Below are 25589 nucleotides of genomic sequence, written 5' to 3'. Positions count from 1 at the left end.
TCTCTGTCCCTCTGTAACGAGTCCTCTGCACCTCTCGAGTCCCAGCTGAAAGGGGACTGTGCGGCCTGACCCCGGGGGAAGGGACCGGGTCCTCGACGTCCTCGGGGCGAGGCGGCGTCGCGGGCCGCGGGGGGCGCGCGGGTCTGCTCCCCCCCCCCCGCCCCCGGCCGGGAAGGGGCGGAGCCGGGCGGTCCCCGCCCCCGGGCCGCTCCCCGGAGCTGCGCCCGCCGCAGTCGCCGCCGCCTGCGGGAGGGAAGCTGGGAGCCGGGACCCGAGCCGGAGTGCGGGCCGGGCCGGCCGGGCTGGGCTGGGCTGGGCTCGCTCGCGGGCTCAGCCGCCGCCCCTGCGGTGAGTCGGGGGAGCCGCGCCGGCCGGGCGAGAGGTCGGGACCGTGCGGATGGGGAGCCCCAGGCTCGCGTACGGCGGGGCGGGGCGGGGCGGGGCGGGGCGGGTGGAGGGGGCGGGCAGGTCAGCCTCCAGAGGGTGGGGCGCCCCGACCCCGGCCCCGGCCCCGACCCCGGCCCCGGCCCCGACCCCCGCCCGACCCCGAGGGCGTCCAGAATCGCGACGAGCAGGAGCCGAGCGCGGGGGCCCGGGTCAGTGCCCCGGGGTTGGGGAGTCCCAGAGCCCGAGCCCTGGGGCCCGAGGCTGCAGGTCAGGATCCAGACGTGCGGGACTCCGGGGCCCGAGCCTGGAGCACCGAGGGGGCTCAGCACCGCCACGCGGGAGAGCTTCGCTGCCGGAACCGGGGCGTCCTGTCGGCCTTCTGGGGGCGCCCTCCCCGGGCGGAGGGGAGGAAGCCCGGGGCGGCCGGGGGGGAGGGGGGCCCCGGAGAGGTCGGGGCTCCTCGGGGAGAAGGATGGAGGGGGGCTGTCGGGGAAGGGGCGCGGGAAGCGGAGTTGTGCGGGGGCCCAGGGCCGAGTGGCGGGGCACCGGGGCTCGGGGGAAGGGACGGCGCGGCGGGCATCGGAGGTGCCCGGGGGGGGGGGCAGGCAGGGCTCGCGGAGCGTCTCGGCCTAGGGGACGCGCCCTCTCGGCGGAACCGGGTCATGGAAGCCTCGAGACGGCGTTCGCTCGGGCGAGCAGGGCCGGGCCACCGCCGCCGGGGGGCGGGAGGGACCGGGGAGGGGCGCACGTCGCTGACCCGCGCGGGGGCGCCGGCTTCCCGGGCATCCGTGTGGGACCTGGGGCGGGACGCGCCGGGGCAGATCCGCCGGCCCGGACGGGGCCTTGGCCGCACCTCCCGTTTCCAAGCTGGGTTAGAAGGCGTCTTGCCCAGGGACCCACTGAGCACAGGCGGGGCTTCCAAGAGTCGTTAAGGAGTGAGATTTCAGATCTGCAGAGCAGCTCTACCTGTGTGTGCGCCTTGGGCACAACTCATAATAAAGGTGCATTTAATTCTTAGATCCACGGGTGGCACTTGCTCCCCATTCCCCTATACTCTGGGAGAAGCTGTTTCTGAGTAAAAACTGGAGGGAAATCAGCAGGCGGGGGGGGGGGGGGGGGGGGGGCGTGCACGCGCGCGCACACGCAGGAACACACACTGCCCACAAACGCACTGCATTCCGCAGCCGAGTAGACATGAGAAATATTGTACAGTTTGGGATTGTGTGTGTTGGGGAGGGCTTCCTTTACTGAAGTTAGTAGGAAGTTACCTGCCTGGAAGGTGGGCTGCCCTTACCTGCACTCTAGCTCTTAAGATGTGCTCACAGTCTGTACCCAGCCCTGAGCTGCTTCACCAAGGTCACCTGGCAGGACACTAGGCTGCTTAGGACCTCAGTGAATGGGGTGTCCAAATGTGTGTCTAAAGATAAACAAATGACCGGTACATTTTGTTTTTTTTTTTTTTCCCCTGTTGTTTGTTTTGGGTCTCTGTCTCTCTTCAGTTAGCTAAATAATATTGACATTGTATAATAACTTATCCATATGGTTAGTTTTGTATAGTAATTAGTTTAATTATTTCACATAACAGCTAATTCAGGATGATGGGGTGGGGTGGGGTGGACAGGAATCCTATTCAGTTCATTTATCCACGGACGTATCCTGGGCTTTGAGGGGCAGGAGGAAAGAGATGATCCCCACTCCTTTTCTTCTGTGCTATAGATATAGGTTCATATTATGACATATACTAAGATTTAAGCTTCCTGGGAGGACCAAGGGCTATTTTGGCAACTAGCTTATGTTGGGACTCTTTTTTTTTTTTTCTTCATGAGAAGGAAATCTCTTCAATAATTATCCAAGTTAATGGAAAAGTGATTTATTCACTTTACAAGTATCATTTCAGGACAGGCTTTTTTTTTCTCATTAAGAGGGTGGTCAGAACCTTGCACCAAAATCTGCATTATCATTATTGCACAGCATATTTATTTACTTGGACATAGCTAGCTGATTCTTTCTATTCTTTATCCAAATGTTAAAATAAATATGCCAGTCTTTATACATTCAGATGAATATTTCTCCCCTTCAGAAGACTCATCTTGGCAAGCTGTGGCCTGATTCTAGTCATGCTGTCATTGCTGAGCATAATTTTAGAGTTCCTACCTTGCAGTTGCCTTCAGAATTTGTAACACATTTACTGAATTGCCTCCATGATGGCAAACCTTCCTTAGTTGGGAAACAGCCAAATAGCAAGTGGGACCAACTCTGGTTTTTGAGGTGAGGAATTGAGGTTGTAATAGGAAGTATGCCTATTAAAGTAATGAAAGTCCTTTTGAAGGACTGACTGGTGGACTTAGAAGGGGCATCCAGTACAGGTATGTGAATGTGTTTAGGATAGGAAAGTAATTGTTTTGAATTACAACCTTTATTGGGGTATATATGCTCTCATATGTGTGTAAAAAAACTGGTCCTGTCACCCCTTGTTATACTTTATGGCTATTGGGCTAGAGAAAATAAGCCTTTCTTTTCTCTTTCAACGTATTCTTTACCAGGCAGGTCCTATCACTGCATTTTTACAGAAGACAAAACAAACAAAGAGTTGTTTTCTCATGCACACAAATATGGTACCCAGAGGGTCACCTACCTCACATGTAGTTAATGCCTGGTACTTGAGCTTTTATGTGAAAGGGATCTATATAGAAGTAAGGAGAGGAGAGTGAGTTCTGCAAATCCATTTCAGTTTTGGGACTCCAGGGCACACAATGTGAAAAATTAACATATCCTTTTTCCATTTATTCCCTAAATTATCAATTTTTTTAAGGTTCTATAACATGAAGCTTCATACACCCAGGGCTTGAATCTTGATCTAGCTGTGATCTTGGGCAAGTGATTTCATCTCTTTCACCCTTAGTTTTCTTACCTTAAAATGAAGATGCTAATGAGTGTGCACCCCAGGAGGTTATGATGAGATTTCTGCATGTAAAACACTGGGTCCAGTGCCCAACACATAAGTGCTCAAGAGAGTCTAGCTATCTTTGTTATTAATATTGTTTATTGATAGTTTTATACTAAGATTCCTTTGAAGCCATGTATAAATTTACCATTTCCCAGGTAATTTTGCTGGGCTTTGCAAATGAATACGTGAATGGGAACATTTTGTTTTTACTCTCCTAGCTTCTCAAGAGTTTTTAAAGTAACCTTAAAAACCATTGCTACCTGCTTTTTTTGAGTTTAGATTTTTTAAAAAACCAACATTCTTACTTTTTTTGTACGTTAGGTATAACAGTTTGGTGAAAATCTGAAGTAAAAACTTTAAAAGCTCCTCCTATAATTATTTTCCTTGATTGGTGAATTACTATTCTAATGTAATAGGTACCATTCTGTGGGCCTCTATTAAAAGGGATGATTCTGGTGCACATTTGTATTAGTTAAACTTAAATTTCAATCTGCTTTGTTAAATTAAATGGAAGAATAACTTGGCACTAAGGTCTCGGCTCTTTCATAAATATTGACATTAATTTTTTTCTGATTCTGTGATTTTTGTTTAAATATAAATTAGGGAGATATAAAAATGTGGGAAAAGATTGTTTTTTACAATTTTATTTTTTATTTTTAAATTTAAATTCAATTTGCCAACATATAACACCCATTGTTTATCCCATCAAGTGCCTTGCTCAGTGCCTGTCACCCAGTTACCCCATCCCCTCACCTTCCTCCCCTTCTGCAACCCTTTGTTTGTTTCCCAGAGTTAGGAGTCTCTCATGGTTTGTCTTCCTCCCTATTTTTTGGGAAAAGAATTTTATCTTAGTTTTAATCAATCAGATAGTTAAGGGTTACTATGAAATACATGTTTCATGAAATGTTCAACATTCAGTGAGAGTTGTCTGTTTTAGGCAGGTGTGTGCAGAAGATAAAGGTCGAAACAGATCTGTCCTCTAAGAGTTCACATAAGGTGTTCCCTTAGGACCATGCGGTAGCAAAAGTTTTTTCTCCTAATGGCTTATGGGACTAAGGATTAATGTGGATTTCACTACATGTTCTTTTCCCTCAATTTCTTAGAGAAGGTTAAATATATGGATCTCTTAACAGTGTTCATATTTTTGAAGTGAATTAACTCTTTCAGAATTAGATCCTGCTGTGCAGTCATATGCCGTGAAAGGAGATAATGGCTATAAAAGTCTTAGTGAATTGTAAGTGATATATAACTATAGCATAAGGTGGTATTATAGTTGTACAGTACTGTTCTAGAGTGTTCTAATTATCACCTCCATAGTAGTGTTTGGTTCCAGCTCTGTCTGTCTTCTGAGTAGTGGTTGATGTATTTATAAAGTACCAGGAAACAAGACAGCAAGGTGGTTTAGATCAGAGTAAAGGTTCTACTCTAATGGTCCCCTCCCCCACTCTGCATATCTGATAATGTCTGGAGACATTTTTTATAATCACAGCTGGAGGGGAGAGGGATGTTACTGGCCAAAGATGCTGCTAAGCACAGTGTAATGCAGAGGACAGCCCTCAAAACGAAGAATGACCAACTGAAACATTAGTAGTGCTAAGAAAGAAACTCTGGACTGGAGCATGGGATCTGGAGTGGGCATCAACCTGCGTTAGCATCCTAGCATATCCCTGGGCAAGTTCTTTAAACCTGAGATTTTGTAAAACTCGTGTCTGAAGAGATAGATATTGTGGAATTAAATGAGATAATGTATATAAAGTGCTTAGTATACAGAAGGTGCCCAGTAAATGGTAACTCTTAGTATTACATCTGTTTTGTAAATCTAGAGACTAGACTTCAAACAGACAGCTTTGGTTATTTAATCCATTGTATACAGAACCAGTCCAGGCTTCCTGATCCCATCTATGTGTCCAAGTGTAGGGCAGAGACACAAACTTATGGTCTCTGGTCCCCGTGGTTCCTTCTGCATTCTGGCCCAGGTTCTGCCCTGGTTCTGCTGGGCAGCTAAGTATAGGCTAAGGATAACTCTAACCAAATGAACAGGACAGTCAGTCCCGCACACCTCCCCTGTGTAGAGGAAAGGCTCACTGTGGGTGGAGGCCTTTTCTGTTACATCTGGGCTAAACAAGGAAGGAGGTAGCCAAGCTGGGAAACTCCCCTCAACTGAGCTCATGTTCAGGATCTACTCAGACCCTTGTATATGCCTGGTCAAAGCTTTCTCTGCTGCATTAGCAGGCTATGAGCAAGGTCTGGCAGTTTCCCTTTATTTTCCTTAGCCTCTTCTATTCAAGCAACAAGTTCTTGTAGGGGTCCCTTTGCTTTTTAAGGAATCATCTAAGTCCACTCATTTTTGCTCTGTGTGGAGTTACCAGCCATCTGGAAGGAGATAGGAGACCTCCCATAAAGCCCAGGCTCTGTTTTGATCTTCTTGCCTTTCTGTGTTTTTCCTCCTGCACACTGGAGCCACTGAGTGAGTAATGAGCTCACTGTAAGCAAGGAAGCCTCCACAGGGTGGGGGTGGGGCAGCCATTCTGGGTGCAGAGAGTATTTAGCAGACCAGGATGTAAATAAAACAGTGGTTTTTTAAGCTGTGAGCTAGAAACCATTAGTTGTGTTGTACAGTAAAATCAACTGGGGATTTCTTAAGAATGCTGATGCCTCCATCCCACCACAAACCATTGATTGAGAATTTCAACAGGTAGGGCATAAACATCAGATTTTTGAAATTATTATGATGCCTAGTGAGAGCTGAAAGTTAGGACCATGCCTTATGAAATTAATGGTCTGCATTGAAAGAAAGAAAGAAAGAAAGAAAGAAAGAAAGAAAGAAAGAAAGAAAGAAAGAAAGAAAGAAAAGAAAAAGGAAGAAAGAAAGAAAGAAAAGAAAGAGGAAGAAAGAAAGAAAGAAAGAAAGAAAGAGAGAAAGAAAGAAAGAAAGAGAAAGAAAGAAAGAAAGAAAGAAAAAGAAAAAGAAAGAAAGAAAGAAAGAAAGAAAGAAAGAAAGAAAGAAAGAAAGAAAGAAAGAAAACAAGGGAGGGAAGAGGGAAGGGAAAGAAAGAGAGTCTAATTAAAAATATCAAAATAACATAAGAATTATTTTGTTAAGCTTTTGTTTTAGCAATGGATGTTTGTTTGCAATGTAAAATGTTTCTTTTAATGGGTTTCAGTCAAAAAGTTTGAAAAACATTGTTTTAGAATATTGACAAATTTACCTCTCTCAATATTCCTGTGTGAGCACCTGCTGGACAGATTTCAAAATGCTTTTATGTTTCTTGTCAAATACAACTTTTGCAACCGTCCAGTGGAGGCCTAGAGAACAGATATCATCATATTTTTTTTTTTTTAACAGATGAAGGAAACTTGGGGTTGGTGAGGGTAAGCCATTTGTCAAAATCACAATGAGAAAATGTCTAAAACAGGGACTCAAACTTTCAGGGCTTCTGATGACTGCTACAGGGCTCAGTCCACCACATCTCACTGCTTCTTCTGATTAGGAGACCCTAGGAGAAAGATACAACTAGAGCATGAGTCGGCTTCAACATTGTAAAAATAATAACTGTTGACTAGCACTTGCTAGTGTCAAGAAATGTGTTTGTGTTACTTCATTTAATTCTCAAAACAATCCTATGAGATAGGTACTATGATTAGCCCCATTGCACAGATGAAGATACAGGTTGTGACCTGCCCAAGGAGCAGAACTGAGCCCTGACAGCAAACCCACACTCTTTATGTGTGCTCTTTATTGCCTCAGTACTGGTTTGTTGCCATTTCTCTAACTTCTAGATTCCAGCCTCTAGGGATTGTTTAAATAACAGAGAAATGGCTCTATCTCTTAGTCTGCTCAAGTTGCCATAACAAAATACCATAGGCTGGGTGGCTTAAACACCAAAAGTTTATTTCTCACAGTTCTGGAAACTAGGAAGCCCAAGATCCAGGTGCAGCAGACTCAGTTCCTAGTGAGGGCCCTCCTTCTTCCTGATTCACAGATGGCTGCCTTCTTGCTGTGTGTTCCCATGGCAGGGGGGGGAGAGAGAGAGAGAGAAAGAAAGAGAGCCCAAGGGCAAGAGTTCTTTTCCTCTACTTGTAAGGACACTAATCTTATCATGGAGACCGAGTCCTAATGACCTCATCTAAACCTAATTACTTCCTAAAGGCCCCACATTCAAATATCAGTCATCACATGGGAGGTTAGGGCTTCCACATAAATGGAACTTGGGGGAACAAAACACTCAGTCTAGTACTTGTAGCTTCCGCTCAGCTTTCCTTGTGCATGTGGCTAGAAGTCTACACCCACAGTGATGAAGTGAGGAAAGCCTTCTCTGCCACCTGAGCTACTTTATGGATCCTTGTTCAGACTGTTGATGATGCTCAGTGCCATGATTGCTGAAATTTCATGATGGGGCTTTGGTAGTCCTGGCTGCAAAGGAACCTGAACACTAACCCTGGAGTGAGATCTTGATGGATTTCTCAGTGGTCTGGAACCCAAAGACATCTTGTTCATGCATGCACTCATTCATTCATTCATTCATTCATCAAATACTAAGGACCATGCTAAACAGTAGAGATAGAATGATGAGCAAAAAATGCTGTCCCTGCCCGAATGGAGGATGCAGTTTGCAGGTAAGTTTTAGAGATGACCTTCCCCTTTAAAGATTGAGGAGGAGGGAGTATTTATTGTGTCTTTCTAATACCTTTACACGGGGGTAAAATGACCAGAGCAATGCAAAGTTCAGGTCAAGTGTAAATAGGAGAGGGCTGGTTGGTTACCTCCTGATAAGCTTAGAGTGGAAGAATTAGACTTCATATTATCCCATGTGACATTGAGAAACCACACTTCTGCAGAAGTGGGGAACTGCTGCTCTCTGTTGTAAGTCAATGGGGTTGGATGATCAGGTTGAGTTAAGCCTGGGGCTTCAGGAAGAATTTCCTTCTCTGCATGTCCAGGAGGGTACAAGCTTCCAAGCCATCTAGACAGTCAATAAAGTATTTTCTTACGTGAAGAGGATTCAATACTATATAAGAAGAAAATTTGTTGAGTGAGTAAATTAATCATAATTACAATGAATGTTAATATATAGTAGAGATAATTGGAGATGTCAAAATTTTGAGATGAGTATACCCAGAGAAGTACCAAGGATCCCCAGGCTGAGCTGATGTCTGAGTTTAACCAGTTCCCAACTCCTAGGATTTGAGGTTCAAAGCAAAGGTTGCTGATGTTAAGACTTTTTTGTTGGTCTTGAGATGTAGCTAACATTAAGGGCAGTGACATTTATCCTTCCAGGGTGATGCAATCCAAGATTAAGAAAAGCAGAGAAGAAAACATGTTTCTATTCTCAAGGAATAGAGAATTTGTTGCTTTTCATCAGTGGCTTCAAACTCTGTATTTACTTTATCCTTTTTTTTTAATTTTTTATTTATTTATGATAGTCACACACACAGAGAGAGAGAGAGAGAGAGAGAGAGAGAGAGGCAGAGACATAGGCAGAGGGAAGGGAGAAGCAGGCTCCATGCACCGGGAGCCCGACGTGGGATTCGATCCCGGGTCTCCAGGATCGCGCCCTGGGCCAAAGGCAGGTGCCAAACCGCTGCGCCACCCAGGGATCCCCTGTATTTACTTTATCCTTAACACCTGCTCTTGGAGTCTAAGAGGATACCCAAGAGGTCAAAGATAAGTCTACAGGTGTAAAACTGGAGGAGGGCTGCACCTACTCCAACCAATTGAAGACGAATTAAAACACTTGCTGAATATGGCTTATAGATCATACTTTTGTGAGAAATAAACCTTCTGTTGGTGAAAACTACCTTCTCATTTTTCTTTTAGACTCTGCAGAGGATTGGTAAGGAATTAAAAAAAAAAAAAGGACGAAAAGGGAGGATGATGTAAAATCAATGCATATCAAGTGTATTGGCTCTTGAATTAGAAAATTTATATTCTCCATAGTCTATTCAAGTCTGTCCAAAGAATTCATTCCAAGAGTTCCAGCTTAGTTTTTTTTTATTCCTGCACTTAAACAAAATAAAGACGCTGCTATTGTTCTCTCGAGCTGCCAGGAGCCCTGAGGACTTCAGAACATGAAGTTAGTTTCCTACATACACAGATGCCGTGGTCGGAATTGGCTGTGGTACTAGAATGTCACCCAGGCAGGTTCAGGTAAACCTGCAGGAATGTCATTGAAACTGGGCAGCATTTCAGGTAGAAAATGATTCATCAGATCTTGGCTTGGTGAAGGGTTCAGGTTAATTCATGAGGTGCTATAGGTATTTCTTGCGTTTTTCTCCCTCCCCCCCCCCCTTAAAACATTCTGAATGATGATGACTTTGTTGTTTATGGCTTACAACTCAGAATGTAATGGCACCTTCTGACTTGCTGCTCTCAGGGTCCTCAACAATTTTGTCTTATCTAAGATGGTAATATTTTAGATTTTTGCAACTGGAGAATCATTATGATAGAGGAGCACTTGGAAGGATGAGGGAAAAAAAGAAAACATATACTTGGGGAAGTAAATGAAATCATGCCAGAGTAGCAGAGGTGGGATTCAAATTGGAAATCTGTCAGTTCATGTATAGGGTTTTGACGACACAATAAGTGCCCAACACTGTGCTAATTACTTTGAAGGATTTAAGAGAAAGATAAAACATGATTTTGTGCTTAAGGAACCTGTAATATAGTTAGTAAAACATTTGAAGAAACAGTTTTTTCCTCATATAAGAAAGAAAGAAAACCTTAAACTGCTTATAGTTAAGCACAGGGCTGTAAAGCACTGGATAGCAAAGGGCAGAGCCACTGTGAGCTCTTAAAGTCAGTATAATTCAGGAGAAACAACCTAAGTGAGATCTTGAAGAGAGGTAACATTTAGGTTAGGTTAGGTTACAGAGGTAGGTATTTCTGATGGGGGAAAGCTTAACCAATAGCACAAGGCCAAAAATCAGAATGATACCTTTATGCGGTGTACATAAGGCCCTAAGGGAATCACTTCATTCTGCTTCATTTTTCTTCACCTCACATGGTACCACTTCATACACTCTGTGCTTAGGTGTTTATACCCTGTCTTCTGCAGTGGGTCGCAGTGGTCAGCTATGTGAGGAAAACATATGGCAGGATTGCATATAGACGCATCTAGACGCATATAGACGCATCTAGATAGATGCGTTTTTGTAGTTGGGTGTTTGGAGAAAGGAAATGATAATGAAATAATTACAAAATATTTTTCAAGGGCCTACTCTGTGGTTGGCATTATTATAGTTGTTAGAGATACAGACATGATCAAGATCCCTTTCATGTAACATATATTCTCTTGTGGGGAGACAGACAATAAACAAAATCAGGAAATATATTCTTTTAGGTAGTGAAAAATGTTATGAAGAAAAATAACTCAGGAGGAGGGGAAAGAGATTGCTGGTTTTAGGTAAGGTTAAAAATAAAATAAAGATTTCCGATTAGCCCCAAACTTCCCTAGAGAAGCCTGGATTGCTACTGGATCATTACTGAAGTCTTTGCTAATGGAGTTCTGGCTTTATTATTAATATTCATCTCATCCATTGACTTTACACAGTATATATATATAGTGGACATGGACATTTAGCAAACACTTCACAATAGTAATAAGAATGGCCTTGCTAGACTTGTACCACATTTTTCTCCTTTTTACTTTTTATAATATTTTCAAATAAAAGATATTGTCACAAGATGTTTATGGAAGGAAAAAAGCGAATCAAGCAGGAGAGGACATGTAGGTATTGATGACAGTAATATAGTTACCTATACATTAGCTCTGTGGAGGAGACTGAATGCAGCTGCATCAAAATTTTGTCAAATGAAAGAGACAGAAAATATTAAACTATAATTATGTGGCCTCGGTATGTCTCATGGCCTGGGGAACCACTGGGCCTAAAATACAAACCAAATTCCAAAGGATATGGGTGCATAATAATACACCCACGCATACACACAGGCATAGAGCAACATAAAGTAGCTACTGTACTGAGGAATTACCTGTGTCAGGCATCGTGCAATGCAGTTTGTTTACATTATCTCTAATCCCTAAAACAGCCTTGGAAGGGAGATAATCCCAGTTTACAAAGGAGAAAACAAAGATGAAATGGCTAGCCCAAGGCCATTATAGTTAGTAAATGTCAGAGCTGGGGTGGATGATTCCTTGTTTGTAAGAGGGCATGGATTGGATGAGTGTGAGTTTACTTAAGGACTCCCTTAGAGTGTATATCTAGCCTGGAATTGGTCCAGGGTGGGTTTTCCTGTCCATCCAGCTCATCACCCTATCTAAGGGATTCCAGGAACTGGAAGTTTCTGGAACTGACTCTGAATTTATATATGCGGTTTCCTGAACGTATTGGAGGCATAGACTCTGGTGGTAGGGGGTGAGAGGTAGGGGTAGAGGTGGTGGTGGAGGTATACATTGGGCATTTTTTTCATTATCTCATACACCTGCAAAACTGCATATATGTGTGCTGCTCAGGCCCTTAAAGCTTGGAAGTGCTTTGCCGTGGGCTGGGGTGATGGCAACTTAGTTTGGAGCCAATCATCAGCTCATCTAAAGCTGACTCAAACCCTGACTTGTGTATCTAACTAAAATATAGGGGATAATGAATATTTATTGGATGTAGTTGGTTTTGTAAACTTTCAAAGCATAGGAAATGAATAATAATTTAAAGTAGGTTTGATGGTGAAAAGATTGGGTAGTTGGGTGTTTGGAGAAAGGAAAAGATAATGAAATTCTAAAAGATAAGGACTCTTTCATTATAGTTCTTTAAAATTCACAACAATTAAATTTATTAGTCAGGTACTATTATATTCTTATTTTATAGATGGAGACAATGAGGCACAAGGAGATTAAATTACTTGCCCAGGGTCACCCAAGGTGTAAGTGGCGGTCTTACAAGTTGCCTAACTCCAGAGCCTGTTCTGTTAACCGCCATGCTAGGTGGTTGCCTCTAAACCTCTCTGCTGTAGCCAATCCTACACTACACAATTGGATCTTGGGGTGGAAGAACAGATGTTCAGGGATATAACTATTGATTTCTGTGAATTCACCCACCTGACCACTGCTGCAAATTGGGTTCTCTTTCGGTACACAGGGACAGAATGGCTCTAAAAGGCTTGGAATTGTCATCTCCATTGAATGACATGATCAGCCTGAAACATTAGTGGATTCTCTCTGGGCAGCAAACCTGATAAAGCACCATTATTGCCATAGTATTTGAGATGTTGGAGAAACCCACAAGGGAAAGGACTTGATAGAAAATATGACTGTCGTTGGACCCCAGCTGCCAAGGGAAGCAAAAGGGTGTTTTTTAATTTTTTTAATGAATTTCCCTTTGGTTTTTCTCTTGGCAGAAGGATTCAGTCTTCCCACTGAGGCTTTTCAGTTTGTTTCTAGCACAGCTAATTGTGTTTATTTGTCTTCAGAATCACATGCTTGCCTCCTCTCCCTTGCCTTTTCTTAAGGTCTCTTGCTTGCTTTGTACTACAGTTACTGCCAAAAATGTTCTCCTCACCTGGGAGCCAGTTGGCTGACAACACAGAGTAGATGTTGGGAGGCCAACTCTGTCTCTCCAGAGGGTTAACTTGGCTTCTGGCATCCAAGCCCACCTCAGGGGAGAGGGAGAGAAATTATATAAGCTGGCTGTGAAAGGAACCATGCTATTTGCCTTGTCTGCACCCACTTGGCCCATCAGTGTTAGGAGCAGAGCAGAAAGCAAGTAAATACTATTGATTGTGTGAAGAAGAGAGCTTCGCTGGTTCAAGTTCAAGAAACTGATTCCCTATTTTTCTTATCAAAACAAGCATCACATTGACTTTTCTGCTTAATACTCTCCTTTGTCTTTGGGAATCATTGACGTTTACTTGACTCTCAAACCTGTCTTTTTTTTTCTTCATCATTCCCCATGCAGTCCTATCACAGAAGCCACATAACCCATGGAGAACTACACAGTTCCTACTTAATCGTCTCACAGTGGAGCTCTAAAATATGACACCTATCAGGGTGTCGGTGAGCAAGAGCTTAGAAATTCCACCCTTGGGGGCACCTGGGTGGCTCAGTTGGTTGAGCGTTGACTCTTGGTTTTGGCTCAGGTTGTGATCTCAGGGTTGTGGGATTGAAACCCAGGTCAGACTCCACTCTCAGCATGGAGTCTGCTTGAGATTCTCCCCTCCCCGCCCCCTTCTCTCTCTCAAATAAATAAAAATCTTTTAAAAATAAAAAATAAATTCCTCCTTTGGCTTTCTCTGGGACATGCCAGCAAGGACTTCAGCTGATGTCCTTTTCAGGGCGTATGGATTTTCTTTAAATATTTATTTCATCAATATTTCAAAACAGTTTTTCATGATTGCTCCAACTTATACTTTTTAAAAAAAGTCAAGCGGGGAAAGTGGTGGACTGCAAATCTCTTAGCTCTCTATTGTAGAATCAACTTGGGGATGGCAAAGACATGGCTCTGTGCCGTGGCTCCCGCCTGAGCCTGGTGTCCCTTCAGAGCCTATGGCTGTAAATCAAACACAGCACTTTTCCCTCTGAGTTCAGCTCAGGCCTAGAATGTCTCTCAGCACAGGACTCTAGGAAGCCCTTACCAAAGAGGTTGGCATGAGAGTTGAAATCTATTTGCTGTCTCCAAAGTAAATGGTCTTTAAAGCTCTCCCTGCACTACAATCCCTTGGGCCTTTCTGCCTGGGTCACATTCAGTCTTTAACAGTTAGGGACCAGCTCTCTTCTTTCAGCCAGAATCAGATCAAAGGTCAGGAGGGAGAGGTTACCACCTCTCCATCTGGAAAACAGATGATAATGGAAAATGTTTTAAATGTTGATGGTTCATGGAAGATTTGGAGGTGGTGACTTTCCAATCCATAGTAGGTTCCTGTGGATTTCCATAACACAAACCCAAAGTGGATTCAGTTTGTAGATTGTTGGTTAGTCAGTAAGACTAATTAAGATCATTCTTTTCATGGGAGAAATGGAATGCTTAATGCTTAAGGGGCATAGAAAGGAAATGGCAGCCCAGAGCCTGTCCTTAAGAGTTCCTAATCTAGCAGTTGTATTAAGCTGAATTTAGTGAATGAGAAGTGAAAACAAGAAACTTTGTGCTTCATTGTAATTAACTTACTCTCAGCTAACAATCCTTTTTACTTCTGAAGAAATTTGGAGGTTGTTAAGTTAATGCCTGTGAAGCGACAAGACTTCCTTGACAGATGTTTTAAGTACTCATGATCATATTATAGATAATGTACTAAACAGTAGGAATAGCCTGGGCCATTCTATAGTCACTAGAAAAAATTACCCTCTGATAAACCGTGTGGGCAGAGGCTGTGAGGGCTGCTCCAGGCCTGGCCATCTCTAGGAAGATTGACAGAGGGCCAGGCTGCCCTCTGGGTGGTCAAGAGCAGGCTGTATGTGTCAAGTGTGGTTTTCTCTTGTTTTAACCAACAGTACATTCTTTTGCAAGCAAAAGTCAAACCAAGGTTCATTTTGGAATGCTCTGATTTATTAGCAGATCTGCAGAGGCCCTTTTCTACCTCAGAAATCACAACTGGATATGAGGGGGTAGGGAAAAGGGAAAAACCACATAGGTCAACAAAGCATTACTCTGGCCCAGTGTTTTAAAGGTATTTTTTAAAAATCAGGTTAGGTTTAGAGCCCTGCTTCCTGCTTTTATCTAGCAATGCTTATCTAAAAATCATACTTCAACTGAAATCACTTCTTGTTTACAACCATTCTTTACCTCCTCCATCCTTTTGGATGTCATATAAAAAGAGGCCAAAAACCATCATTTGCTGTTTTTGGGAATGTCCAAAGTAGTTGAATTCTCTGCCTGGGATGAGTGGCTGGTGAGGCTGAAATAATAGCAAGCCTGGGGGATAATTGCAACTTTTCAGTAGATACTACTGTCCTTTGTGGAAGGGAGCGCCGGGGTGGTGGAAATGGAACTGCAAGTACTGACCTTGAGTTTTCTGGTAACAATCAGTGCTTGTCTCTTCCTAAGACCATATGATCTATGGAACTTGCCTGAATTGCTTCTGGCTGGTACTGCATCTTTTGTTTTCTAAAGGCACTCTTGGGGTGTGAAAGTGCATCCCTTTGGAGTTAAAATCATCTGATTTAAAAGGATCTTGTTTGAATGTGAAATGGAGGATGAACTTAAATAATGTGGGCTGTTATACACAAAATCAGCTTGAAATTTGGAAGTGACACTTTCTGGACCTGCAGTCATCTTGTCTTAGGCTTATAGTTACATTTGTTTTTTTTATTTTTTCAACTTTAATTCAGGAATCTCAAGTTGTTGGCCTTTATTATTCTCCGTTTACAGATGGCACTGTTGGTGCCAGAAGGATTGTGGTTTATTTTTAAGTATGTGATTCATTTAATTTGAGTAGGATTTGGGCCTTCTGCCTTCTGGTGCCCTTGGCCTCCAAGATCAATACAATCTCAAAGTAGAAAAAATTGTCCATTTTTAAATAGTAGTTACATAATGGATATGCCTTGTTTAGATTAATGATAATGTATCTACTGCAATATAGTTTTGACTAATCAAAATCTTCAGTTAAGCTAATTGTTACTGACACATTCCACTTTGAAAAAAAAAACTATCAAAACAGGAAAATAAAGTCCTACGAGAACTTTTATTTGAAAGCAACTTCCCAGTAAGGCTCTAGGCACACCGTAGACACTGTCCACAATCTTTCTGATCATTGGTACCTTCGTTATCCAAGCTATCTAATGATCACTGATATCTAGAAGGAGCTAAAGGACTTGCACAGTTCTGAATTATACAAATTATTTTCACTTACACATTTAGGAAAGTTAGCTAATACATTTTAGAATAAATGAGGTTGAAACAGCATTTCTTGAGTAGTATAGAAGTTCAGGGCATAGCCTCTGGAGCAATACCATCTGGGTACAGATTCTGGCTCTACCACTTCCCAGCCAGGTGGTCCTTTCCCTTGGGCAAGAGATTTGACCTTTTGCCTCATCTGTACTCCATTTCATAGAGTTGTGAGGAATAAACAAGTTAATAAGATGCAAAGAACTTAGAAGTGTTCCTCGCATAGAGTAAGAGCTTACTATATGTCAGTCATACGTGTCAGTAATAGTTATTATTGGCAACTGGATAAAAGGAGTACCAGGTTAAACTGAGGGAAAAATATATATCTGGTTTCTGGGAGCTACTCAGTGAGATAGAAACAAGGAGCATGGGACAGAAGGAAGGTCAGTGGAGGAAGCAGCTCTGTTCTGTTTAGTTGTGTTCATTTTGAGGTATGCACAAATGAGCAGAGGTATCAAATGGACATTGAGAATAAATGGACATGCCAGATAAGAACTAAGTTTTCTGTGTACTACAGATTCTCTCCTTGGTTTTCTTTCTTTTTTTTTTTTTTAAGATTTATTTATTTATTCATGAGAGACACAGAGAAACAAAGTGGCAGAGACATAGGCAGAAGGAGAAGCAGACTCATCACAGGGAGCCCAATGCAAGACTTGATCCCAGATCCTGGGATCATGACCTGAGCTGAAGGCAGGTGCCCAAGCACTGAGCTACCCAGGCATCCCTCTCCTTGGTTTTCTTATGGATTTCTTGTGAGCTCTCCAAAAACACTGAATTCCATGTGCTTCAGAATTTCTATTTGAACAATATTGAACAAAATAATGGCACATAGTGGACACTCGGCCAATGATTTTTTAAAAGAATAATTGCTTTCATAAGGTGCTAAGTAGCTTGCATAAAGGTAATGTGTGGACGAATGGATGGATAGATGGATGTATAGATGGATGGAATGATAGACAGATAGATAGCTAGATTGAGATGTTGACATAGAAACTAGGAAATTTAAGACTAGTATACTGTCAGTGTGTCTTTCTTTCACCAATTCATTTATTCATTCTTAAAATATTTACTGCTTACTTACTATATGCCAAATCCTGTTTTAGGTTCAGGGATACATCCATGAACAAAATAGACAAAAATCCCCCTGCTGGTTTAGTAGCCAGGCCAGGAAGGACAGACAAGAAACATAATAAATAAAAATAATAGATTATTTTGTAGCCACTATTAAGGTGGCTACAAAAAAAAAAAAAAAAAAGCCAGATAATAACAAATGTTGCCAAAGATGCTGAAGAATTGGAACCCTTGTGTACTATTCCCTGGATTGTAAAATGGTGCAGGCAGTATGGAAAACAGTATGGCAGGTCTTCAAAAAATTAGAAAATAGAATTACTGGGGTGCCTGGGTGGCCCAGTCACTTAAATATCTGACTCTTGATTTTGGCTCAGGTCATGATCTCAGGATCATGAGATCTGAGCCCTATGTCGGGCTCCACATTCAGTGGAGAGTCTGCTTGAAATTATCTCTCTCCTTCTCCCTCTTCCTCTCCCCCCGACTCTCTCTGTCTCTCTTTCTCAAATAAATAAATAAATCTTCAAAAAAATAGAATTACCAATGATGGAACAATTCCACTTCTGAGTATATAGTAGTTCCCCTCCCCCGTATCTGTAGGGGCTACATTCCAAGACCCCCAGTAGATGCCTGAAACTGCCTGGTCACTATACATAGTGAACTCCATGTATATCCTCTACACAAATACTTATGATAATGTTTAACATAAATTAGGCAGAGAGATGAACAATAACTAATAAAATAGAACAGTTTTAACAATATACTATAACAAAGTTATGTGAATGTGTTCTGTCTCTCAGAATACCTTGTGGTACTGTCCTCAGCATTCTTGTAATATGAGAGGATAACATGCTCACGTGATGAAATGAAGTGAGGTGAATGACGCAGGCATTGTGATGTAGCATTAGGCTCCTATGGACCTTCTGAGGATACATCAGAAGGATAATCATTTGCTTCTGAACCACAGTTGACTGCCAAAACTTAAACTGCAGAAAGCAAGTTCTTAAGAACTGAAAGCAGATTCTCAAAGAGATACTTGCACACCTATGTTCATAGCAGTGTTACTCACCTTAGCTGAAAGGTGGAAGCACTCAAATGTCCACTGACAGATGAGTGGATAACCAAAATATGGTATATACATACAATGAAATATTATTCAGTTTTTAAAAGGAAGGAAATTCTGACAAACACTACAACATGGATGAATCCAGAGGACATGATGCTAAGTGAAATAAGCCAGTCACAAAAAGACAAATGCTGCATGCCTCCATGTATATGAAGTATCTGGAGTAGCAAATTCATAGAGACAGAAAGTAGAAGGGTGTTTGCCAGGGGCTGGAGGAAGGAGGAATGGGGAGTTGCTATTTAATAGCTATAGAGTTTCAGTTTTGCAAGATGAAAATAGTTCTGGATATTGGGTGTACAACAATGTGAATGTGCTTAGCCTACTGTACTATACACTTATAAAGGGTTAAGCTGGAAATTCTCATTAGGTATATTTTGCCACAATTAAAAATCTATGAGAAAGAAAGTAATGTACGAAGTGAAAAGTACTACAGAAAACAAAAAGTAAAGCAGAGTAAGGGCTTCTAGAGGGCTGGGGAGAATGCAAATGATATTAAATCAGTAGTGTGGTGGGGATGCCTCTTTAAGAAGGAGCAATTTGAGCAAGGACTGGAGAAATTCTCTCTTGGTGCTGTTATAGTCAGAGTCTATGTCTTCCAGGGCCCACAGGTGGTGTGTGGCTATGCCAACGCAGTGACCAAGTGGTACATAGCTGTACAGTTTATGGTGGCAGGCAGCTGACACAGAAACCATGGCTGTGGGCATTTCAACTCAGTTGGAAAAACAATCCAGGCACTCAGGTGGCACTTGCACAGATTATAATCAGATGTCATCTGAGACTCGAGGTCATGTTACAGTAAAGAGAAATGGTTGTTCTCATGCTTGGTCCTTTCTAAAATCAAACTCCATAACCTAGAAACAACAATCAGGAGTTTGAGTTTTTAGTGTCTCCTAAGTTTGCGTGTTGTTTAGCCCATTTCCAATATGAGTTTTAAGCTCCTTCACAGGACTAGAATTTTCAGGGCTTCAGCTGACCTTTCTGTCAACCCATAACTGGGGTGGGGCGGGGGGGAGTAGCTCAAGAGTATTTATTTTAGTTACTGTCTCTCTGGTAGGTCATATGGCATGGAATGGTGAGCTGCTTATAAAAATCCTGTGACCTGGACATGTTTTATTACTAATTTATGAGGCTGTTATAAATAGGTATCAACTTGCTATCATTTAAACCAATACTTTGTACTCATGAGTAAAATGCAAAGAGGTTTACAGCATTGGGTTCTTGAATTGATTTTCCCACATCTCACCTGTTAATCTTTTCCATGGCTAGTAAAAACAAAAGAAGTATAATCAGGATGTATCTCTGCTCTGAAATCAGGAAGAGTCCTTCACAGTGCCCTCATCCCCACACCACTGAACTTGGATCTATGGGTGGACAGGCACCTTGTCTCACCACAATCCTGTCCCTGGCCAAGGATTCTAGAGCTACACTGGCAGCCATTGGAAACACATATGCTATCTTTGCCTCTCTCCCCAAGCTAGAGTTGTGCAGTGATTGCTGAGGTCTAGGGACTATTGGGGACTAGATAGAAAGAGGAGAAATGGATTCCTTCCCAAGTCCTGCCAACACTGATGGCAGTAAGCCTTGGTTGACCGGTTTGTAACGTAGTTATCTGCTCAATGTTTGATTTCTTTTACATCTGAATGTATTTGCCTTGATCTTTATACACAGATGCTGCCTGTGGTCATTTAGCCCCAAGAAGTTATCAAGCTTAAGGTTTTATATATATATATATATATATATATATATATATATATCACATAAAACTGAGACTTAGCCTCCTGTGTCTAAGTCTGTAAATTGTACTTCCATTTTCTCCCAACATATACAGTATTGATGGTAGTGATGGGCTTCTCTTTACCCTCATGGTGAAATGATAATGCACAGGAATGCAGCAGCCACTAGGTGTATACTGTTGTCATGAGATCTATATGTCATTAGATGGTGATAGCAGTGCTTGGTACCAAAAGAAGGGAAGCTCAGTGGCTTCTTCAATCAGCATTCCCTGGGATCTGCTCTGGGCAAATATCTGCACCAAATTTAGTGTATAGAGACTGCTGGTGGGAGAGGAGGATGGAGTGGGTAGACTCAGGAGGCTAAGTCTCAGTTTTACCTGTTCTATATGCATATATATATATATATATATATATATATATATATATATATACATGTTCTATATGCATATATATGCATATATATGTCTATATATATATATAGACACTTCCACATAAACACAGTCGTGTATACACCCATACACATAAATACACATATACATTTTAAAATCTGAAGTATATGTGACATGTTAAGATTTGACAATTGTTTGTTGTATTATCCTCCAAATTAGTCTGTATACTTTAAATATTTCATAATTTCAAAATGAAAGAAAGTCACAAGGCATGCTTAGGAATAGCAAATGGCATAGATCAGTGGTTTTCAAACTTCAACATCACCCTTGGTAACAAATATGCTTTATTTTAGGAACCAGGAGTTGCATGACGGTACTTATCCTTAATGTGAATTGCACTCTGACATGTTCTATTCTATTTACTCTGTTATGTTCTGCATGAATTGAAGCAGTGAATGATGTTTGAAGATGTAGATTATAATCAGGGCACAGAAAGCTTTGACTGCCAGCCTGGGGAATTTGAGCTCTCATTGGCAGAGAGGAGAAGACTCCCAGTGGCTTTGGGGCATATCATCATCAGAACCAAACTTTAGTCAAGTCAAATAATATGGAACTGGGGCCAGAGACTGGAGGATGCAAGCTCAGTTGGGAACTTATCACCATAATATTTTGGGGAGAGTATATGAGCTTCCAGGGGAATGAAAAGAAGGAATAGGTTTTGGATATGCAGCAACTTAAAAAAAGTTGGGTAGGGTAGAAGGTTAATGACAGATTTGAAGGAAGGAGGAGGAAAAGGAAATATTCCAGTTTGATTTCAAGGCTAGGTGACTGGGAGACTGGTCATACCAGTCACAAAACTAGGTACATCAGTTGTTTGGTTTTAAACACACAATGCTTAATGTGGGACATCCAAATGTATAATGTGGAGTCTTGGTGGAGGTTAAAAGGCATGGATTCATAATGGTCTCATAATACTTCATGACTGTCTCTAGTGGTACATAGTAGCCGGTGAGGAAAGAGAGAAATATGGTATAATCATGGTGGGGCTGACCCAGCGAAAGGCTAGAGGGTGAAGAGTGCTGGCCAAGGTAGAAATGAAATGAGGCTTTGCCAGGCATAGAGGGGTACAGCTAACACTGGCAAAGTGTGTGCTTGTTCAGGGAACCAGGACAGTCTGTTCTGGCTTCTTGTATGCAACAAGGATAAAAAAGTAGGTTTCCTAATCTGCTAACTCTTGCTCCAATGTTATTTTACTTTATCTTTTTTTCTGCGTGGGCTCTCTATTTCCAGCATCTTTGCTTAGGTATTCTTGGGCACAAAAGTACCAGTGGTAAGAGGAGATAGACCAAGAGTGACGTGGTGACTAGAAATCAGTTAATAGTTTAAACACTGCTATGGATACCTACCACGTAGATGAACCACACAGAGATATGCAACATCCAACTCAAATGTTGTTTCCTTTTGAAAAATACTTCACATTTCCGTTATCAAAGATCTCACTGGTTTTACTTTTAGAAGCAAAGAGGGCCAAAGGAGAATCTTATTTCCCTTTGTCTTAAACAATGATCTATTGACACATTCTGGGGCACCTTTACTGTGATAGTTGCTGATAGGAGAAAGGATGAGTAAGTCAGTGTTCCTGTCTCAAGGAGCTTGCAACTGAATACATAGGAGAGACAAGGCTTTCTATACACACAGCAGTGAAATAGTGCTTGGGTCTGGATATTCTGCTTACCAAATGTGTGGAATAGATAGATAAGTGTTCAGGGAGAAATCAAGGTGGCCTGGAGGTTGACCTTCATAGTCAATGTAGAATTGAATTAAGGCCTTGAGAATATCTAAAGAGAAACTGAGAATGAAGAGACTTGCCAAAAAAAAAAAAAAAAACAACGTGACTTGCTTGGGAGCAAATAAAAAGTCTGGGTCTTGGGACTACCAAGAGAGTGGACTGCATTAGCTGCAAAAGGGTTAATGTTTCATTGCTAGGGAAACTGCATTCCTTATACTGTGCTCCAACCCGGGCTTAATTTGTTATCAGATTCTTCTGCTATGGAAAGTACATTTCCCAGATTTATTTCCTGCCAGTGGAATCTGCAGCTCTCTTCAGGGTTCACCTGGGTTGGCCCCAGTCCCAGCAGAACTGCGGGTGGGTGATGAAGCTTCCTGCAGGCGAGAGGCTGGACCAAGCTGAGAGGCTGCGTTACTGTGCCAGACCATACCTAACAAAGCCTGTAGTTACACTCTTAACAGAAAGTCTGGGAGGACTCCTGTCCCTAGGCATTAATTAACAGGCATTTCAGACAGCAGAGCTTACCTCTACCCAAACAAGAAGTCTCTGAAGAAAAGCGAGCATCACACCCAGCTAACCTGTTGATTGACTTTGGACTGTTTGATGTGTTCTAAACTGTTCCCAGCTCCCCTCAAATCCTCCCACTAGAATTAAACACAGATACTATTTATTGCCTATGGAAGGGGTGTTCTGTGTCTGTAATGATGCATTGTGAAAACAGTACCTGTTCAAGTGAGAAGATGACCTGAGACTTGGGAAGTATAGGAAGTAACAATAAAGAAAATGCAGGAATCCCAGCCAGAGGGTTTCAGCTGGAAAGAAAAACTAGGAGGAAATACAGTCTGCTCATCTTCCCCAGAGCACAGCAGCAAATGAATGTTGTCTTTTCTTTCTCCTATCAATATTATGGGGATCCACAGAAGAAGAGATTCAGAGGTGGAAAGGTCACTGATCCCAGAAGGTGACACATGTTTCTGGCTTATCTGTGGCACTCAGGAGCACCTCCTTTTTTTACAGGCAGGGTTCAGCCATGCCAGGTTCCCATGTGGTCAGGGATTGACATATTAAAGCCATTTGGATTTGTGTGCTATGATAAAGTCGTTAGACAATATTGCAGCCTTTCCCAATCTAAGAGAACATGATTGCCTCCTTAACAGTAGATGGTTACATATTTTCCCCCTTCAAATCCCATACAACCATTAGCTTACATTATGGCAAGTATAGATAGGTTGCTTCTAATAATAGTTTTATTTGTATGGAATGCTAACTAGTACTAGAGCTCAAAATCCACAGAATACTGCAAATAAGTGTATATTTCTCTGTAATACTGAGGTGTTTTGGGGGGAGGGGGAAGGGAGAGTGTCTTAAGATGTATTGTACTAATTAAACATGTCTTACCAAGTTTACATATTTATGTCAAATATTCCTATGTGTAGAATAGCATTAACCATTTTTCCAGTTACAAAAGTAGTAAATGTTCATTGCTAAAAAGTACTGTAACGAGGGGCGCCTGAGTGGCTCAGTCGGTTGCTTCTGATTCTTTATTTCAGGGTCATGATCTCAGGGTCTGGGACTGAGCCCCTATGTGGGGCTCCACACTCATTGCGGAGTCTGTTTGAGGATTTCTCACTTCCCCTCCCCCTCCCCACTCATACATCCACGTGTGCACTCCCTCAAAAATAAATCTTTAAAATACTCTAGTGATAGTATCTACCCTAGAAGTAAAATTCCCCATAATCCTACCACTTAACAATGTCTGTATTAATGTTTTGATTATTTGCAGTTGCATACTTATTCTGTGCTACATGTATATGTTTACAAAAAAGGGGACATATTCTTTTTATTTTCTTCTCCCTTGTAACAATGTCCTTCATTCATTCTATTTATTCAGCAAATCCCTGTTGAGCACCTACTGTGTGCTAGTCAGTCCCTGTTCTAAGTGCAGGGGAGACTACAGGGAGAAAACAAGGGAAAACATTCATATTTCACATAAATCTTTCTAGAACAATAAATGTTAAATATTTACATAATTATTTTAATAGGTGTATAGTATTCTATTGTATAGATTTATCAGAATTTATGAAGTCCGATCTCTTATTGTTAGATATTGAGATGTTATTTATGATTGTTAGGTTTTCTTAAATACGGAGAGAATATGCATTGACCGTTTGTGAATCTGAATTCATGTCAAAATTATCTCTGCTAATAACAAGATTCTGCTGCTAGTGCCACTCTTTAAAATGACTTTATAAACACTGATAAGCTACATGGCAGATGTGACTACATAGATCAATGTGGGGCCAGCAGCCTCTCACTTGATGGATGCCTGGAAATCCTGGAGGTGTTTGAGGCTGTTTGCAACTTCACGTCTGTGTCTGTTAGGCCAAAGGCTGTTCAAAGCAAAGTTCTAGTCCTTACAAATGGACCCTAAATTGGAGTTTTGGCTGTTGTTTCTTCCTCAACCCTTTATAGTTATGCATTGATGTGTGACGCTGGGCTTCTGTGGATTCTGGAAGCATTTCTTCGGCTCTTTGATGGAAATTGCCACTCTTTTGTTCTCTGTCCAGCAACCAGCAGGCCACCTTCCTGCCATCTGTGGGAGCCCCACCCCCCCACAGTGACATGAGGTGATGTCATAGGATTTGTTTGTTGGTGATTTCAGCACACTGTTTGATCTCCCATACAAAGCAAAACATAGCCTAGATGAATTGCAGAATTCTACAGCTTGTAGAGATTAACCCCATTTTTATGGACAAGGACACCAAGTATAGAGAGGTTGTGTGATTTGTTTAAAGTCCCATAGTTAGGGGTAGAGCTGGAACTAGAAGTTGGAATTTCATTCATTCACTTACTCATTCATTCATTCATTCATTCATTCATCCATGAGAGAAAGCACACACATAAGTAGGGAGAGAGGTAGAGGGGGAGGGAGAGAGAGAATCTCAAGAGACTCCACACTAAGTGGAGAGCTCATGCTGGGGATCAATCACACAACCCTGAGATCATGACCTGAGTGGAAATCAAGAGTCAGAAGCTTAACCAACTCAGCCACCCAGGCACCCCTAGAAATTGGGATTTCTACATTCTCATCTGGTGCTTTTCTAGGGAATCAGCTATTCCAAGCTTGGATTCCATTAAAGTAGGTAATAGACTAGGCAACACCATTGCTTTGAAGCACTTCTATTTAGCCTCCAGATACCATATCATCAGTACTATGTCTGTTTGCCAAATATAGAGCTTTTCATTTAATCCTCTACTTTGTTAATCAAGGAAAGACTTTTTATTTTTTATTTTTATTTTTTTTAAGGAAAGACTTTTTAGA

The 25589-nt window shown here is 42.0% G+C and overlaps 1 protein-coding gene across 3 annotated transcripts in view; it reads left to right on the top strand.

The window, feature by feature from the left end:
- Window positions 1-25589, top strand: part of PAQR8 (progestin and adipoQ receptor family member 8) — an 89001-nt gene that overhangs the window by 49745 nt on the left and 13667 nt on the right. Inside the window, exon 1 of one of the 3 annotated variants that reach the window (XM_041762355.1) lies at window positions 211-348. The exons of 1 other annotated variant lie outside the window; for it this stretch is intronic. The gene's annotated coding sequence lies outside the window, so the exon portion shown is untranslated. Of the gene's footprint in view, window positions 1-210; window positions 349-440; window positions 655-25589 lie in introns of those variants that run through there. One more of the 3 variants, XM_041762350.1, reaches the window with a different exon arrangement.

The sequence above is a fragment of the Vulpes lagopus genome, chromosome 1, assembly GCF_018345385.1.
Source record: "Vulpes lagopus strain Blue_001 chromosome 1, ASM1834538v1, whole genome shotgun sequence".
Lineage (NCBI taxonomy): Eukaryota > Metazoa > Chordata > Mammalia > Carnivora > Canidae > Vulpes > Vulpes lagopus.
The sequence above is the reverse complement of the archived record's forward strand: the minus strand, read 5'-3'. Positions and strand labels throughout refer to the sequence as shown.